Below are 20,883 nucleotides of genomic sequence, written 5' to 3' on the forward strand. Positions count from 1 at the left end.
CATACTTGCCAAAGCATACAGGTTTAATAAGTGACAAGACTGGAATTCAAAATCCAGGAATCAGACCCACACACTGTGACTTCAGGGTCCTGCCTCTCACCAATAAATTACATTGTATAGACTCTTAGGTGTTTAAAAAACGTCAGTATACTTTTGTTGTACCTCTGAGTTGATGTGCCTATTAAATACATACACACATACATGCATTTATGTATATGTATGTGTGTGTGTGTGTGTATACACATTAAATTTTTCTTACACAGAAATTATCAAAGGAAAAACTTGAGAAATTCATAAAAAGTAAAAAACAAGCAACAACAACACTGCTGAATGCTCTGGGAATAGAATGCCCTCTTGGAAAATTCTCTTGAGCTTTTTTGACGTAGATATGTACATCATATCTACCACTCCATTCTCTGCAAGGTAGAAGGGGTGTATGCCCTTCTTATTTCATAAAGCAACAAACCTATGAAACTCCAACTGGGACAAATGGCACAAAATACTAAGCCATTCCCCTCTCACTTTTGACTCTGAGTATAAAATTTTAAAACAGCAATTTGGTAATTATAGTTTAAGTTCATGAATAATATGCCATAGACATATAAAGTTTGTTCTAGATAGCAAATAAAATATTACCATTTTAGTCAATATACCAATATTATACAAATTCGCTCATGGTTAAAATTAAAAAAACAATAATTTGAGGAGACTGGAGTACATTTATTCATTCATTATTTATTAAGGACAGAGTTGTAGGTATTCGGTCTACATCGGCATATAAAGCAAGGATTCTTACTTTTGTGGAGCTTATCTACTAGGAAAGAGATAGATCCACAGAAAAATAAATAGATCTTATTATTAAGTCATGTTACATGTAAAAGTGGATGAATTTTATGGAAGAAAATAGAAAAAATGGGAATGGATTAATGGAGATTGATAGTGCTGACTGGATGGGAAAGCTGTTTATTATTTGAGATAAGGTGGTCACAGTAGGTCTTATTAAGGATGTGACATTTGAGCTAAGACTTGACCAAGGTGGGAGTCATTTCTACAGTCTGGTGGAATCCATTCTCAGTGGAGGGAACCACTAGTGTCACTGCCCAAGTGGGACTTTACCTGGCATAGTTGAAAATAGCAGGGAAACTAGTGTTCCTAGAGTAATGTAAAATAAAGTATAGGTAAGAGGAGAGATGAGATCAGATAGATACCTGGTGGGAGAGAGGAGAATGTGTGGGTTCTTGTAAGAACTTTGCCTTTTATCTTGCATGAAATGGAGAGAATGATTGGGTTTTGAGGAGAGGAATCACATTATGGAGGTATGTTTTGAAAGGATCATTTTGGCTCTCCTACTGGTAGGGGAGTGGAGATATCAGATAGAAGCTAGGCAAGTAATTAATTTGGGCCAGACAGGAGAAGAGACATGATGAAGGTAGATCAGACTCTGGCTACATTTCAAGAGTAGACCCAGAGATTAAATATACTCTGATCTCTGTCTTGATTATCTCCACCATGTTGCTGATTATTGCAATAGCTATGGAAGTGGGAAGATTGCTTAGAGTTGTGGGCATTCTTCCTTTTAGCATGACTCTTTAAGTCATTCTGGAGTGTAATTATTGCTCTCAGCTTCATAAGACTTGTATACACTTGTTTTTATTTGTAAGACAGTTACCAGGTCCTTTTGAGACTATCTATGCAGAGGGTCTCTTTCCCTGTCTTCCACATCTCCTGTTTCACCAAACACTCTTAAGATCATGACACTTCTTGCCTCATGGTGGTCATGACTGATAGTTTCATACAGTGATATGACCCAAGCTGGCATTTTTCAGTACTCTATTCTATAAGATGTTACTAGGCATTAACAATTATGGTGGTATCATTGTCTGTGGTGGGGTTTGTGCATTTCTGTAATGACAGCAACACAGGATTACAAGTTCAAGGCCAGGCTGGGCAATTTAGAGAGACCTTGACTCAAAAAGAAAAAAAAAATAAATAAAAAGGGCTCGGTATGTAGTTTAAAGGTAGAGTACCCCTGAATTCAATCCCCAGGACCACACATACACACAAAATTGATTTCATGTACTTTGACATCTGATTATTTTACTCATGTTTCAAGATCCAGTTCAAAAACCTCCTACTCCAGGCATTTTCTGACTCAGATCCTACCAGATGGGAAGGGTCCTCATGTCCTCTGCACATCCATAACTCTTTGTGTGCACCCAAGTTATTATTAAACTCTGTTTTTTTTTAAATTTCAGCATCTAGATACCCACTCTCATGCAAAATAAAACAATAATCCTACTTCTGAATACAAATAACAGTTCTTTAACAGTTGAAATGAAAGCAAAATACTCATCTATTTTTATCTTGTTCATTCCTTTTCCAAAACAAATTCGACCTGAAATAAGTCCTAAGTGCTAGTTGGACATATATGAATGCTTTTAAAAATCATTTTTAAAAATAATTCAGACATTACAAATCCTAGGCAATACTTTAATTGATTGAATCTAATTGACTTTAAAAATCTGTTATGATATAGTGAATAGGTATTAAATATGTTTTTCAATATACAAATGATTTATAACAGATTTTCTTTCCTTAGAAATTACCTAGTAAAACATTAAAATGAAGGTTTATAGAAAAATAAAGCAATAAATACAAAAATAAGATAAATGAGGTATCTGAAGTATAACCTCCATTAATTTTTGATTAGCAAGAGTATATGAGAGTTCCATTTGTTTTAGAAAGATGTATTATATAAGGGACTAAAATCCCAGACACAGAAGGGAATGTACATTGATTTATTTGCAAATGATTTATGATTTAGACTGATGCAAAATCATTTTTTTTCATTTTACATCTCACTTGGAAACATTCACCTAATTTGGTCCAATAAAATTCTTTTTCTCCTAAAAATGTCTGATGCTAAAAGAATTTAAAGTTGTTTTATAGTTCAAAGTTAAAAAAAACTCCCTTAAATCCTTCTATAATTATATTAATAAATAGATGAGTTATAGCTTAGTAATATACTTGATGATAATCTCTATGATAGGCAGATTGATTTAAGTCAAGTATGTTTTGTTTATGTATCCAAAGATATTGTGAAGTAATTCATTTAAAAAAATCTGATTACCTATATGAACTGCATGTAAAAAAGATTTTATTGTATAGATATTAATTATCTAAATACTTTCGATTTATAAAAATGACCTAAACTAATTTGCTCGTGCATATTTAATATGTAACATTATAGTTGATAAATTACTGATATTTTTATATCTGATAATAGACAAAAGATATATGAATCTTGCAAACTTCTTGAAAATTTTAGAAAGCAAGTGTTATTTCATGTCTATAAAACATATCAAACCCAAGTAATTCACATACATTAAAATAGAATATTGGTGATAAAATGTATAATTTGATTTGCAAGTGATAAATTTAAGACCTAATGACCATTCTGCAACTCTGGTCTTTGCTATACATTAACATTGTTTCTACTTTAAAGCATTCAGACCAAAGAGTGACTTTTGAAATAATTGTAGATAAATATGTAAGAATTTAGTTTTGATAACTTTAATCAAAAATGGAATAATATTATAAAGACTTTAGCATACAAAAATTCCTCAATCATTCAAATTTATAGTTGTGAATCAAGAAATTAGAAGCAATTGTCCATTAAGGTTTTTTTTTTTTCCAAAGAGATGTTTTTATTAGTGCATTATAGCATTTATAATACTGAGATTCACTCTGACATAGTCATACATTCATAGAATATAATTTGCTCCAGTTCAGGCCCCTGTACTTCTTCTTTCCTTTTATTCCTCTATCCCTCCGTTCTCCTTCTTCTAGTCTACTGGTCTTTGTTATACTTATTGTTTTTTTTAATTGGTGCATTAAAGATATACATAAAAGTGAAATTCATTGTGGTATATTTATATATGTATCTAGTATAATTTGGTCAACTTTATTTGGCAATTTATTCCTTTTTCTGTCCCTCCTCTCTCTCCCTCTATCCTCTACCTCTATTTCATTAATCTCTATTTTATTAGATCATCTTCTTTTTCCCCTTATTTTTCAATAGCTTCCACATTTGTGAGAAAACTTTTTGAGTTTCTGAGTATGATTTATTTTACTTAGTATAATGTTCTCCCGTTCCATCCACTTACTAGCAAATGTCATAATTTCATTCCTCTTTATTAAAGGCTGAGTAAAACTCCATTTTGTATATATACCACATTTTCTTTATCCATTCATCTGTTGACAGGCACCAGGGCTGATTTCACAACTAGGGTATTGTTAATTGTGCTCCTATAAACATGGATGTGACTATATCACTAAAATATGCTAATTTTAGTTCTTTTGGATAAATACCAAGGATCAGGATAGTTGGGTCATATAGTAGTGGTTCTATTCCTTTTTTTTTTTTTAAAGAATCTCCTTTCTTTCCAAGTGGTTGTACTAATTTGCAGTCCTATCAACAATATATGAGTGTACCATTTACCCCGTATCCTTGTTAGTATTTATTTATTTATTTGGGTACTGGGGATTGAACTCAAGGGAACTCAACCACTGAGACACATCCTCAGCCCTATTTTGTATTTTATTTAGAGACAGGGTCTCACTGAGTTGCTTAGCACCTTAATTTTGCTGAGGCTGGCTTTGAACTTGTGATCCTCCTGCCTCAGCCAGGAGGCCCTGGGATTCCAGGCATGTGCCACTGTGCCAGCTAGTATTTATTATTTGTATTCTTCATGATTGCCATTCTTACTGTTAGATGAAATTTCAATGTAGTTTTGATTTACATTTCCCTGATTGCCAAGTACATTGAATTTTGTTTTCATATATTTGTTTGCCGTTACATTTCTTCTTTTGAGAAATTTCTGTTTAGTTCTTTTGCCTATTTATTGAGCTATTTGGTGTTTTTTAAAAAATTTCTGGTGCTAAGCTTTTGAATTTTTTATGTAACCTAGATATTAATCCCCTATTGTAGGAGTAGCTGGTAAAGATTTTCTCCTATTCTGTAGTCTCCCTTCACATTCTTATTACCTTTGCTGAGCAGAAAATTAACTTGATGCATCCTTATTTGTTGATTTTTGGTTTTATTTCTGGAGTTTTAGGGATCTTGTTAAGGAAGTCAATGTCTGCATAAATATGTTGGAGTGTTGACCTTATGTTTCTTCCAACAGTTACAAAATTTCTGGTCTAATTCCTAGTTCTTTGATCCTTTTAGAGTCAACTTTTGTGCAGCGGGAATGACCGGGATCTGGTTTCATTTTTCTACCCATGGATATCTAGTTTTCCAGTATCATTTGTTATAAAGTCTATCTTTTCTCCAACATAAGTTTTTTGGCACCTTTGTCAAATATCAAATGACTATATCTATGTGGGTTTGTATTTTCTACTGTGTTTCACTGGTCTTCATGTCTGTTTTAATGACAATACCATGCTGTTTTGTTACTATACCTCTATAGTATAATTTGAGATCTTGCTCAGTATTACTTTGGTTATTTTGGACAATTTTTTATTTGTTCTAATTAGTTATGCATGACAATAGAATGCATTTTGATGCATTATACATACATAGAGTATGACTTCTTATTTTTCTGGTTGTACATGATATAGAGTTACACTGCCCTATAATCACATATGCACATAGGGTAAAATGTCTGATTCTTTCTACTATCATTTCTTTTATTCTCCAAAATAAATTTTAGGACTGTTTTTTTTCTAATTCTGTGAAGAATTTCATCAGTGATGTGAAGAAAATTGCACAGAATCTATTATTGCTTTTATTATTATAACCATTTTGACAATATTAATTCTGTCTGTCCAGTGACCATTTAGAGTTCTCTTCAATACAGAAAACAAAAACTGACACAGAGCTTTGAAAACTCAATTTGAATAATTCATTTTGTTTGTGGTGATCTCAATGTCATATGAGGCCATTTCTACACAAATGTTTCTATAATGAAATATGGTTTTTCAAAAAATACTACCTGTCTTTATATGGATTTTCAACACTACAAAATTCTAGTGTTTCTCCATCAGTTTAAGTGAAAAAAGAATACACTACTCCTCATTAAAATCATGTTGATTTTAGTGGTACATTTGTTTTCTGTGCTAGTCTTTGCACTATTTAGCACTTTGTGAAAACTAATATGTAGAATGAGCTACATGAACAGTATGACTCATCATACCTTTCAATCAAATTATAAAGATATATTTTTAAGTCATGTATAAGTTTATAGATTTTATAGTTACATTTGAAAAGAGTCACAAAACTGTGCAATAAAAATAAACTTTCCACAAGTGGTTATGGTTTATAATAGAAAATTCTATTGATATGTATGCATTTAGAATAATACTACACTGTTATTGACACATGAGTTTTAAGCTTAAAATAGAATAATTTTACCTTCCTAAATCAAACAAAAAATATTTCTCTGCAGTTTTCTATTCCTTCTTCAACCCTTACTTTTCACTGAAATACATTAAAGAAACATTCTTGAATGTCACCTCTTCCCAATACCTCATACTGACTCAGCTAACCAAAATTTAAAATAAAATTTACAAAATAAATAGTTATGCTTTGCTTATAATATTTAAAGCATATTATAATATATTTATTATATTATTTTATATAACATAAAAATATTTAAATATATACATATTATGTGTGAAACTAATATTTCTTCTCCAGAAAGTACAAGTATAAATTTGTTTGTGAAATTCCAACCACTCTCTGGGGTGGAGATTCATTTAAATGACAGAAAAAAGGGAAAACCAATAGTAATTAGTAGAAGATACCTGAAGCTTAAAAGTATATGTAACATGATACAAGTCATCACAAATCTGGAAATTTTAAGCTTTTGCCTTTCTTTAAATAATATATAGAGAAATAATCAGAAAGACAAAGTAACTATACAGCCTTTAAAAAGGATTTATGTCTTTTGCAACAATGCAGATGAACCTGGAGGACAACATATTAAGTAAAATAAAGACAAATACTGTATGATCTTACTTTTCTATTTGGAATCTGAAAAATTGAACTCAGAAGCAGAGAGTACAAAGGTAGTTACCAGAGGTTGGGTGAGAGACTGGGGTTGAGGAAAAAGATGTTGATCAAAAGGTAAAATGCTTTAGTATGAAAAGAAAAACAAGTTTTAGTGATTTACTGTTCATCATGGTGATTGCAGTTAACAATAATGTATTGCAGATTTCAAAATTGCTAAAAGATTATATTTTGAATGCTTTGACCACCTACACAGAAAAGAAAAGTGGGTGAAATGAGGAATATGTTAATAGGCTTGATTTAACCATTTTATGCTGTCTTTATTTCTATCTAAATTTTTCCTATACTTATATAAATATTTGAATATAGATGCTACTTGCAATAAAAGTCACATGTACTCCATAGTTATTGTCAATTAATATTTTTTAATTTAAAGAAAGAAGTCTGGAAAAACAGTTACTAGTTTTTATATGTACTTTGCTATGAATAAAATTGCTCATAATTCTGAGCCTGATTCTATAGAGAACAACTGAAAGAGTAAATTAATATGCCTCATGTTCTGGTTAAACTCTTAGCTTTTCCTCTAACGTATTTAGAGATGTGATAAGGGAGGCATTCATCACATATCTTTAAAACCCTTAAATTATACATAATTATAGTTAGAAATATAGTCAACTCTAGGGTTTTACTTTGTTTCATAAGTTATGTTAACTGACATTTCAACTTGGACACTAGTTCTTAATGCTTAAAAGACACATTTATGAATGTCATAGGTTAAAAGGAGAAAAAGCAACCTCAGATTGATTAATATTTTGAGTTAATGGGAAAAGAATGATAGATTTTAATCTCTTTCACTAAAATAACCCTGCTGGTGCAGTGATTTGCAGGTGAACAAGGAAGGGAATTGATGTGGTACATGCAGAGGTGTGTTCCTACAGAAGTTAAGAGCTCTAACTCCATAGTTTGACAACTCAATTTCCAATTCTAGCTGACGTTTGTTAATGCCTGTTTCCTCATGACTTTATTGGATATTAATACGTATTATACAGAAAATATCTAAAATAGTTTCTATCACCAAAGTGTAATATCTCTACAAACCCACCAGAATGGCTTAAAATTTAAACAATAATAAATCTGGAGGAAAGGATGTAGAACTCTAAGAATTTGTATATTACTAGATGGAAATAATAGAAAATCAATAAGTAAATAAATGAATGAAATATTTGAAAATACGTTTCCACTCACTGGTATTATCAGGGCATCTAAATTCGTACTAAAATAAATTATTTCATTTTAGTCCTCCTTGCTACTGTTGCCTAATAAGGACACCATATCTCACTAACACTAGGAGTTAACATAATTTAAGAAATATTTGATAGAAAGGTAAAGCAGATAATATGGCTCTAATATTTCTTTTAATTTAATGAGGAAAGGTAGTTGTCAACAGATAAAATGACACAAATTTTTAAAGAAAGACTTATATATGAACCATATTCAGTATGACTTTCTTCTTCCTAAAACCCTGTGTCCCTGTTTCTCACATGAATATTATAATAACAATAAATATTTAAAAGATGAATTTATTCTTTATTCCTCACACAATGGTTTTTGATTTTCACCATATACAAGTACACACACAAAAGCATATATATATGTATGCTTTATATATATTTATGCATTTATATATGCATTCTGAGTTTAGATTGCATTTTTGGTCTCTATTATTACATAGAGTGATACAACAAATTGCAATTTTTTTAGTGTTTAAAATTATTATATAAAACTTAATTGATGTATTTTATAATTTACTTATTTCTCCTTTTGAATGTTTAGGACAGGTACAATTTTATTTCTTAACTACAATTTACTTGGCATTACTAGGTTTGTCATTCGTTTTTTAGTAAATACTTTATTTAGTTGTAGATGAACACAATACCTTAATTTTATTTGTTTATTTTTATGTGGTGCTGAGGATTAAACCCAGTGCCTCATACATGCTAGGCAAATGCTCTACCACTGAACCCTAGCCCCAGGCTTGTCTTTATTTAGTGAATACTGTCATTTTGTTTTCTAGAAAAGTACTAATGATCACTCATTGTACACTGTGCAAATATGATGAAGCTCAATCATATTCTGGTGGTTAAATGATAATCAGTTAGCATGAAATATTATTACAAAAATTTGATTTTTCATGAAATTTGATTATCATACAATAAAGATGCTGTGATTTAACTTTAATTATTTTGATCAATAATGTGGTTATACAATTCTTTTATGTTTACTTAATAATTAGGTTTCCTCTCTTTTGAATACCCTCTTTATGACTTTTGGTTATATAACTATTTGAATTCATGTGTTTGTTGTAGGATAGTTATGATCTATGTAATATCAGGACTGGTTCTTACCTGGTATCTTTGTCAAATTCCATTTTTTTCTGTTTCCATAAGAGCTATAGAAGTATGTTTTTGTTTTGTGGTCACCCTAATTTTTCACCAAAGAAATGATTGTTTAAAATTGTTCTGTCTATTCTCATCATTATTCTCCTAGTTTTCATGTATTTTAATCTACACTTAACTCTATAACTCCTGTAAAGTTTATTTTGTGAAAGGCATCTGGTGTGATCTGAACATCCTAAACATTTTGGCTTCTTTGCATATCATCAAACAAACTTTTATGGTTTGAATATGAGATGTTCCCCCAAAGTTCATGTGTGAGACAATGCAAGAAGGTTTAGAGGAAAAAAATGGTTGGGTTATGAGTTATTAACCCAATCAATGAATCATGACCTGATGGGATTAACTGAGTGGTGGCTAAAGGTGTGGCTGGTGGGTGGGTCCTGATTAAAACAGAAATTAGTACCAAGAATTGGGGTCATTGCTGTGACTAACCTATGTGTTTCAGAGTTTTTGGAGCTTTCTGGAATTCATGGCAGAAATTTTGAGATGTTTAGCAGTTCAAGCAAGGAATCCTTTAGATTGTTGTAAATGGAGCTTAATGGATGATTCTGGTGGGTGTGCAGAAGACCTAAATGCCAATAGGACTGTGGACAGTGAAGACAGGTCTAAACAGGGTTCAGAAAAGGAGGAGTCTATTGGAATTTGAAATAGAGGCCATTTATATAATTTTCTGGCTAATAAGTTGTCTGCATTTTGCCTGCATCCTTAGATTTTCTGTTAGGCTGATTTTAAAAACAATGAACTTCTTAATCTGGCATAAGTTATGTCTAGGTACCATAGCATTTAGGTAGTAGAACGTATATTGGTGGCAGCTTTTATCCAAGTTTATTGTGATATTCAGGAGCAAAAAGATTTAAAAACTTGGACTTGAGAGGTGAGAGTAACACTGGGGTAAGGAAGTTGCAGTTGTTAAAGACATTACTGCCATTAAAGAAATGCTAAAGACTTTGCCCAGAGACAATAAAAAAAGATGGCATCTCAGGAATTGGTAAGATCATATCCATCTAAGGCTGTCCTCTGTCACACACTTCTGCCATGATGTTCTGCCTTACCTTCAGCACCAAGGAATGGAGCTGGCTGTCTAGTAGACTGAGCCCTCAGAAATCATAAGCCCCCAATAAAGTTTTCTTTCTCCTTCTTTTTGGGTGGTTAGGTCACAGCAATAAAAAAGCTGACTAAAGCATAAACTACACTAAAAAAAAGTGATTTCAGCCTCACCTAGTGATAGAAGTCATCTCTCATTTTGTCAGCTGCCAAATATAATGTGATGATCAAATTCAGAGAAAAGAATGGAGTGGTGTTAGAGTTTTTGCTTTTATTATGCACTCATTATTCATACTATTCCAATCCAGATGTCAACCAAACTCAGGAGTGAATATATATATATATATATATATATATATATTTTTAATTAAATACAATTTGGGCTGATATACCATAAAATGATGAGGCTGATTTTCTCTTAATGTGTCAAGGATGCTTGGAGGAGGTAGACTTGCATTTTAGAATTCCATAACTTCTCAAATTTTTGTACCAAACTTCTGCTGAAATTTAATATCTTACCAAGTCTCTTTTCCTGGGTCTTCCATCCCTTCACTGCTTCAGGTATAAAATAAAAATCATGTAACTCACTTTTTAATGATGTCCATTAGCCTAGGTGTTTTTTGTAGAACAAATTGAGATATTTCCCCCTTAATTTTGGCATTTATTTCTTTTTAACTTAATAGTGAGAGTGTGTGTTGTTAGCAAATAAGATAAATTAAAATTAAGTATTGCTCTCTAAATATTTTAGACACCCTATCATCAAATCTTCTATTTTTGTTCACATCACCCAACAGCCTGTTATTTGGACTAATTCCTTCCTTATTCACAGGCTTTTCTCTCAATTCCAAATTACCATTAAATGGCTATGGAGGGCAAGTTAGCCATTTGTTTCATTTTTTAGTTACCTTATGAGATTCCACCCCTCGCCACCAACCCAGGACTTAGCATTTTCCCTCCTCAGAGTTTTATCAAAGCATTTTCTGAGTGAAGGGAGTTTTCCCTGGGAACTTGGAGCCAGTTATATAAATAGAAATTTATCTCTTCCCACCTCCTTGTTTCCCCAAAGTAAAGTGAGTTTTTCGTTTTTTTCTTTTTCTCTCATTGCATGTGAATGATGAAAAGAATTTAGTTGTGTGGGACATGCCAAAGTTTCAATCATAAGTTTAGTTTTTATTCTCTAAGTCTGACATATATTAAATGAGTAGATGAAGAAGACACTAGCATTATGTATAGTATGAAAAACTATAATTAATTCATCACTAAACTATTAATATTTTTATGGTATGGTACAAATCATACTAGACTGTGGGAAAGGCGACTTTTGTTCTGATTTTAGCTATTCTAATCTCTTTGTGATTTTGGGAAAGTCACTTTGCTTTTCCAGAGTCAATGTTCTCATTTGTAAAATGAATAAATTTGAATAGTTTTGTGTGTGTGTGTGTGTGTGTGTGTGTGTGTGTGTATCAGGGATTGAACTCAGGGGCACTCAACCACTGAGCCGCATCCCCATCCTTATTTTGAATTTTATTTAGAGACAGGATTTCACTGAGTTGCTTAGTGACTCACTTTTGCTGAGGTGGCTTTGAACTCATGATCAATCTGCCTCAACTCCCAGAGCCATTGGGACAGGCGTGTGCTACTGTGCCTGGCTCAGTTAATATATTTCTAATGTAATAATGCTAGTCTATTTAAAAGATTTTATTTTAGTACACATGAACTTTTGCTCTCAAGTTTTTTATCTTTTTGCTTTATTGTACCTAAGATTGTATACCCCTCTATATGTTCAATTGTTTCTCGGCTATTTTTAAAACAACATTTCACTTTTTCAAATTATATAATACTTTGACTCTGTGTGAAGAAAATCCTTGTAACTACATAATGTCAATATCTACCATCAAGAACCTAATTATAGCTGTGTGTGGTGGCCCATGCCTCTAATCCCAGCGGCTTGGGAGGCTGAGGCAGGAGGATCACAAGTTCAAAGGCAACTTCACCTCACTTCTGCTGAAGTTGTGAGGTGCTAAGCAACTCAGTGAGACCCTGTCTCTAAATAAAATACAAAATAAGGCTTGGGATACGGCTTAGTGATCAAGTGCCATTGAGTTCAATCCCTAGTAATCCCCCCTCCAAAAAAAAAAAATAAAAATAAAGAATCTAATTATGGAACAGCCATGTTTTCTTATTTAGTTCATAATTTCAAATCATTCAACTTATGAAGTGAAAAATATACATAAGCCACCATAGAAACAGAATGTTGAGATACTGATATAGAGTTTTTAATATATTATTCTTTTCTTGAATCTTTTTGTAGAAAACTTACACAGTCCTCTACTTCGTTTCTAATTAGAGAAAATCTGATATTTAATACTTAAAAGTTAATAGTCTATCAATGTCCATGATATTTTCAATATTGAATGACATTGTTTAGAGTCCTTATTTTCAGATTTTAGGACATTACTAAATCACTTCATGAATAGGGAAAAGATTATTTCTTTTTCAAGGAATTTTTCACTGTTTTTCTATATAACAAATGGAACTGTTGAAAAGATATCAATATTCATGGATGCTAACTCTGTGTGATTGCAGCTAGGCAGTCCTTAGTGTGGGGACGAGGTGAAGAGGATAGAGCTATTGTTGGTAGGTAGCATGTTAGGTTTTAAGAAGAAAGCCCTGAGTTCCTGGAGAATACTACTGCATATCTCATGGGGTCATCTTGAGGGAAACATGAGATCATTTAAAAGTAATCCTGTGCTATAGACAACATCAGGACCCAGCATGAAATTGCTGTGATGATTTTTGCTGAAACATTTCATCTTACAAGTCCTGCCCAAGTAATTGCACTTTCTTTGGAAGGGTGTAAGGGGGCTGGTGGCTGGTTCCTGCATTTGGACTTACAAGGATTAAAACAGAAAGTAGGTTCTTTACTTGCATTATCATGAACACAAATGCTAGGCACAATCTCCTTATTCTTAAGTAATATATTCAATGGTAAACCTTGTTCATAGGGTTTCACAAGTGGGTGAAGAGACTCAGGTGTCACACAGAGTTAAATACACTGGTAGCTGGCTGTTAGCAAACTCAGGAGGTGTGGAAATTGCCTTATTTTAGAAACTGAAAAACTCATAGCTCTTTCATGACTTTGCTGAGTTCTATGGGATAGAGAGAGAGTGGGAAGAGGTGAAGGCACTTTATTCTTGAGTCCCTTTTGAGCGATTCTTGCTTCAGGACATAGTTCCTTTATCTTTGCCCTGGGTTGATCCAAATGTGGAAATAACTTCTACTGTGGAATCATAATGCTCCAAAGCACTATGGATAAAAATAAGTTATGTGACATGGTTTTTAAAAATAAAGCTTTATTCAAGGATCACCTTGCTCACCTCACAATAACTTAGAATCACATAGTTTATTCCCCACCTAGAGACCACAGTGGCTATTTCTGCCCAGGTAGCATCCTGGCCTACTGCCAACTTCCTTGCTGTTCTCCTGACCTTTCTCTCACATTTTATTACTTCTTTTTCTCTGTTATATATGACAACATTTATCTTTAGTTCCTGCTCCAACCTTTGCAAATCTGCATCCATAAAATTCCTTGGAGTACAAATTAACTATACCCCTAATTTTTTGAAGGAACTTGTGTTTATATATAGCAGTTATTTTTTTTTCTGTGAGGCCTATATAGCATTTTCTGTGTGTAAACATTTTTATAATATTATGCACTGGCTTACACAAAGCTGAGATATTAACTACTGTTAGGATCACCTCATAAATATAAGTTCTTTCAGATTTTCCATGAAAGTGACAATTACAGTGAAAATTTTCTCTGACTGTGCCTTGAAGAGTGACTTGGAGATTATTTTTTAATTCTCTATATTCTTCTGAGATTCCTAACCATACTTTTCTTCCTGCAGGGAATGCCCACCCTCTGATTTTTTTCCCCTCATCTATTTGAATAGTGACAGTACTTGTAAATGTCAAGCTGGAGTTTTTCTTTCTTAAAGAACTATTGATATAAGCCTAATAAAATGCATCCCTTGTGTTGTTGACCTTTATTTAAATAAAGCACATTTTAGCATTAGAACAAGTAAGCCATTAACATTTGAAAAACATCTGTTGTAGCATTTGTAATTAGATTTTGAATGATTATTTTTATCATCTCATATACTCACATCAGAGTTGTTGCCAATCTCTGTATTGATAACATAAAGACTAACCTATTTCCATATCTGCGGCATCATTGCAAATCATGATTTTCTTTGGGCTGAGTGAAGACATTCTAATCTTAGTAATATCTTTGAGTATATTTAAAGGATATTTTAAAATGTCAGCTGAGAGCTCAAAGATATAGAGAGCTGGAAAGGACATTGCTCCCACCCTTATAACAAGATAAAAGCTGGACAAACTACAAATCAAGGAATGTTCTTGAAGCTATCAGAGGACACAGGATGGAGAGCAAACAGCTAAATTCAAAATGGGGAAAGGCAGGCACAAGTAGTGAAAGACAAAATGCTGAAATTTGCTTACTAGGGCCTAGTCATTGCAGAAGCTAGAAAAAAAAATGTAGCTAAACATTTTTAAAGGAACTGTGAAAGGCCAAAGAATACAAAAAGAGTGTGAAACTTTCGAGGGCCACAGATAAAAGAGGTTTGTACTCTCTTGTAGGGTTTTCCTGCATGAAGGCCACTGGATACTCACAGGGAAGATTATAAAGAATCCCAAGGGAGGTTCCATATGGAACTGGTTGGGGAAGGGGAATAATAATCAATGCCAAAATGTTCCCCGGATTCATGTCCTTTATCTTCAACAAGCATCAAAAGTTTTAATAAGCACAGAGAATAGATTACTAAGTATCTAAGAATCATAGCACATTGTTAGAAGATTGTATACATACAATAAAATGAATAGCACTGGAAATGAAAAAAAAGAAGATAAAATAAAACTATGTTTCTAGTGTTTAGTTGTTCTAAGAAGTAAACATTTTGGAAAATAGTGTATTAATGTATTGTGTGTTTATAGAATATGTAAGAATAAAATACAGAACAAAAAATCAAAATGAAAATGGAAAAGAATTAAAACATATTGTTACAAGATCCTATGTTATATGTTGAGTGTTTAGTAATATTTGAAGACAGATTCAGATTATTTTCATGTACATTGTAAGGTGCAGGATTCAAAATGAACATGCAAAACATCAACAGAATTCTTATACACTAATTGCAAATAATCTGAAAAAGAAACCAAGAAAGCAATTTCATTTACAATAAGCTTAAGAAAGCACCTAGGAATACTTCAAAAGAGGTTAAATATCTCCTTAACTATAAGATTGATTAAAGAAATTGAAGAAGCCACAGAAAGATGGAAACACATCCTATGTTCATGAACTGGAAGAATCAATACAGCTAAAATGTTCATTGGGCTGGGGATGTGGCTCAAGCGGTAGTGCACTCTCCTGGCATGCACAGGGCACTGGGTTCGATCCTCAGCACCATGTAAAAATAAAAAATAAAGATGTTGTGTCCACCGAAAACTAAAAAATAAATATTTAAAAAATTTTCTCTCTCTCTCTTTCTCTTAAAAAAAAAATTCATACTGCTGTGTGTGGTGGTGCATGCTTGTAATCCCAGCAGTTTGGGAGGGATTACAAGCATTCACCCAAACAAAGGAAACCAAAAACACCCAAATAACCAAAGCAATCTTGAGCCCAAAGAACAAAGCAGGAGGTATTATAGTATCTGATTTCAAAAATGTACTACAAAGCTACAGTAAGCAAAGCAGCTTGATATTGTTATAAAAACAGACATCTCTAAGAATAGAGAGCCTAGAAGTAAATCCAGCTTCTATAGTTAACTGATCTCTGACAAAAGTGCTAAGAACATGAATTGGGAAGGGATAATCCCTTCAATGGTATTGGAAAACAGGTTATCTATATGCAGAAGAAGGAAACTAGACTCCAATCTCTCATCTTGTACAAAACTCCACCTAAGTATAAGATATGAAACTTTGAAACTATTAGAAGAAAATATAGGAAAAATATTTCAGGACATAGCAATAGGCAAGGATATTTTAGATAAATACCCCAAAACTCAGGAAACAAAAGCAGAAATGGACAAATGGGATAACATCAAACTAAAAAGCTTACATATAGTAAAATAAACAAAAGAGAGAAGAGACAACCTACAGAATGGAAGAAAATATTTGTAAATTATTCATCTGACAAAAGGATAATATGCAGAGTAGTAAGGAACAAAAACAACTCAATAACAACAAAAAACTAAACAACAACAACAAAACCCAAATAACCTGATTTGAAAAAATGGGCAATAGACTTAAATACACATTTCTAAAATAAAGACATACAAATGACCATCAGGCTCATAAAAATTGCCCAACATCACTAATAATCAGGGAAATGCAATTCAAATAGAAGCAATAACACCTCATTCCAGTAAGAATGGCTGTTAAAAAAACAAAAACAAAAACACAAGAGATAACATCTGCCAACAAGAATATGTAGAAAAGGAAACACTTGTACCCTATTGCAGGAATGTAAATTAGTACAGCCATTATGGAAAACAGTAAGAGGTTCCTCAAAAAATGAAAAATAAATCTACCATATTATCCAGAAATTCTACTAATGAGTAAGCAGCTAAAGGTAATGAAATCAGTATGTCAAATCAGTATTTCTGCACTCCCATGACTATTGCAACACTAGTTAAAATAGCCAAGAAATGGAAACAGTTTGAGTCAATCTATTGAACAGAAAAATAAAATGTACAATAGTTGTAGGACAGAATACCATTTTGCCATAAAATGAATAAAATCCTGTCCTTTGTAAGAAGATGGATTGAATGCCATTATGTTAAGCAAAATAAGCTGGGGTAATATTGCAAGATCTCACTTATACTGGAATCTAAAAAGTTGATCATATAGAATTTGAAAGTAGAATGGTAGCTAGGAAAATAGGGGTGAGTGAAGGGAATAAAGGGTGGCTACCACGTAGTAAATTATAGTTTTATAGTTAGATAAGTGGAAAAACTTCTGGTGTGCTATTGCACACTAGGGAGACTATGGACAACAACAATGTTCTATACAGTTAAAAAGTACTTGAAAAGATATCTATGTCTATATCTATCTATCTATCTATCTATCTATCTATCTATCTATCTATCTATCTATCTACTTTTTGAGACAGGGTCTCAGTAAGTTTCCTGGGATCTTGCTAAATTGCTGAGGCTGGCTTTCAACTTGTGATCCTCCTGCCTCGGCTTCCCAAGTTGCTGAGAATCCAGGTATGCATCACCATGCCTGGTGAAGAAAGAGTTTTTGTACATTTTCACCACAAATAAGTGGTTAATATTTGAGGTGATATATATGCTTTCCCTCATTTGAACATTATACAACATATACATGTATGTGCTAAAACATTGAAGGATACCCCATTCAATTTTATGCCAAAACTTTAAAAAATACTTACTAGAAATTTATAGTTACATTTTGATGTGGCATAGGTAAAAGCAGACATACATATATCAATGAGAGTTGATAGAGAGCTTGAGAGCACAGAAACAGACCTATACAAATATAGACTACTGTACTAGTCTATGACAAGGATGTCAAAGGCAATTCAATGGAGAAAGAATAATCTTTTGAAATAATGATACTGGGATATGAGTACAATCATGTTTAAAAAATATTCAACACATACTTTGGGTTTACAAAAATGACTGAAAATGGATCATAGTCCTAAGTATAAACTGTAAAACTATCAAACTTCTAGAATAAATAGGAACAAATCTTCATGAACTTGGGTTAGTAATGATTTATAGATACAATAAACTATGAAACTATACAGCAAAAAACTAAACTATACAGCCAAAAACATAATTTCTAAAAGAAAAATTAATGTGCTGTTCTTGATCAAAATGAAAACTTTTTTTCTGTAAAGGACATTGTTAAGAAAAAGAAAAGACAGCATATAGCTTGAGAGGAAGTATTTGCAAATCACATATTTTATAAATGCCTTATTTCTAAAATACAAGACTGATAGAATTCTATTTAATTGGAGTTAAGAGTGAGGTTTGACAATAGTGGTTGTATAAGATAACTTACAGGGTAATTGAACTATCTTTCTTTCTTTCTTTCTTTCTTTCTTTTAAGAATTATTTATTTATTGAACCTGGTGTAAATAAAAATTTACATCTTTTAATCCAATTTTGAAGTGTTTTCACACACACACACACACACACACACACACACACACACACACAGTTGTCCTAAGGTGAAACAGTCACCTTACCAATAAACAGTGGCAAGTATTTTCACCCAGGTTTGAAAAATAGTCCTGAACATCAAAACCTGTAACAAATTTAAATTAATCATATAAATCTTGTTTCTTGTAGTTTTCCCTTTGCAAATATTCAAAACAATCTGCCAAGTAACTAATATACATTGGTCACGACGTAATCCTGGATCATTTCCACACTAAAACCAGATGCTCCTTTAATTTTAAACCCATCATCAGAGACAGAGAGAAAATCCTTTCATTTTATATAAAACAAAATTCACATGCACCAACAAAGAAAGGCTCATGAGAAACAAAAACAAAAACCCTAGTATTGACATTGATACTCAGTGTCTTAAAGTGGCCCAAAAGACTTGCTCAAAAATCAAATAGTGGCTGTAGATCACTGCAGTGAAACCCAAGAGGCTTTAACCTTTTGGCATCAGATTTTTCCAGTTGTGTGAATGAATACTTTCTAGGTGCCAAGTGTGAAAAAGGGGATGTGCCCCTGTGGAAAGCATTTGCTCAAACACCCAGAGAACCAGTTTTACCAGAGACTTCTTTTGAGGTCAGGCAAAAACAAACAAAAAAAAGATTATAAGCTCCTTGTGTCATCCTTTTAAGCGGATGTGATTGAGTCCTAAGGTCAAATGTAAAAATGTGGGACAAGTCTCATGTTTAAAACAAAGAAAGAAAGAAACAAAAGACAAAGTATAAACACAACCAGCCTCTTCGTACACTCCCCAGTCAGCAGGGCTATCAGGCTGGGCAGAAAATGTCAAGATATAGACTATTGCTTCATGTAATGACTCAATAAAATGAATTATTACTGACCTGAATCACAGGATGAGGGAATCCAAAGAATGCAGCCATTTTAGTAAAGTACTATCAGGCTCTGTGCTGATTTTCTAAACAAACTGCATTTATTACAAAACAAAAGGGAAAAAAGACAAAATAAAGACTTTACTTCTATATTTCATTTACAGTGTTTGAGTTCTGGAAGGACCCTGTGTAACAGAGGCAACATACAAATAAGAAATTTTATGCCAATCAAATGTCAAATTTTCACTACAACTTTCCTAAGAAGGATTTTTCCCCCAATATCTATTAATCACAAAGAAACATAAGCTGTGAAAGTACAGTTCAGAAAATACCAATGTAGAAACTAAGGACATCATTATGACCAAGATGGTTGGTAAACAAATGAATTATGAGTTTGGGATCATCAGGAAAAGGCCTTTTAAACAACTCTCCAGGCATTAAAAAAATCTCTTCAGGTAGTAGATCTGTCCCAGTGTCATGGCAACTAGAACAAGAGCTTCAAAGAAGGACCAGAGCACCACTCTGCTGGTTGTGTTGTAATTGATGGCTCTCCCTGACTTCCATGTACTCCCATTCATGCTTTACAGCAGTTATTGTCACCACTAATTCATTAATCATTTCTTTTAGCGTGTTCTAGTGAACTTCTGTTTTCATATCTTGTCCTTCTGGAGCCTTCCCAACATCAACGGGAACCTCTCTATCTTGGGAGTCATGATAGACACCCTACTACTAAAGCAAAACTTATATGTTCTGTCCATGTGAGCAGCAAATGTGTATTTCCCACTGGACTCGTGGTCTCCTTTATAAATTCTTTGATTGTCAGGGCCTGTAATCTCCATGTTAATGTCCAGGAAGCTGCTCTCTGCCACCTCTAAGATGAGGCTCATCTTAGTGCCCAAGGGGTCCAGCTGGAAGAAATACTACTTGGTTTGCGGGTGGATGCTGATCAAGTAGCCTGAGGCTATGGCCAGGAGCACCAGGAGCTCAGCGACTGTCACCATGGTGGGAATGGGGCGGAAGCCAGGACCCTGACTGCATCCTCCACAGCTGCTGCGGTCTCCTCAGCTCGGGATTGAACTGTTCTGTGTGATATTGTGGTGGTTATTACAAAACTGGATTGCTTGTTAAACCATGGGACTGTGAATTACAAAGAATGCTTAAACGTTAAGCAATAAAGAATGACTTTTTATGCTTTTTTATATGCAAAAAAATTAACCAAAAGAGTATTCCATAATGAAATGGAGACTGTGGAAAAATACCTCAAGGTATAT

At 33.1% G+C, this 20,883-nt stretch overlaps 2 pseudogenes; both read right to left on the minus strand.

The window, feature by feature from the left end:
* LOC106145296 (small ribosomal subunit protein uS8 pseudogene) overlaps positions 1 to 19,663 on the minus strand; it is a 44,142-nt pseudogene extending 24,479 nt beyond the window's left edge.
* A 351-nt stretch (positions 19,664 to 20,014) lies between these two features.
* Positions 20,015 to 20,613, minus strand: LOC101956220 (transmembrane emp24 domain-containing protein 2 pseudogene; annotated as a pseudogene).
* Positions 20,614 to 20,883: the final 270 nt, after the last annotated feature.

The sequence above is a fragment of the Ictidomys tridecemlineatus genome, chromosome 8 (assembly GCF_052094955.1).
Source record: "Ictidomys tridecemlineatus isolate mIctTri1 chromosome 8, mIctTri1.hap1, whole genome shotgun sequence".
In the NCBI taxonomy this organism is placed as follows: domain Eukaryota; kingdom Metazoa; phylum Chordata; class Mammalia; order Rodentia; family Sciuridae; genus Ictidomys; species Ictidomys tridecemlineatus.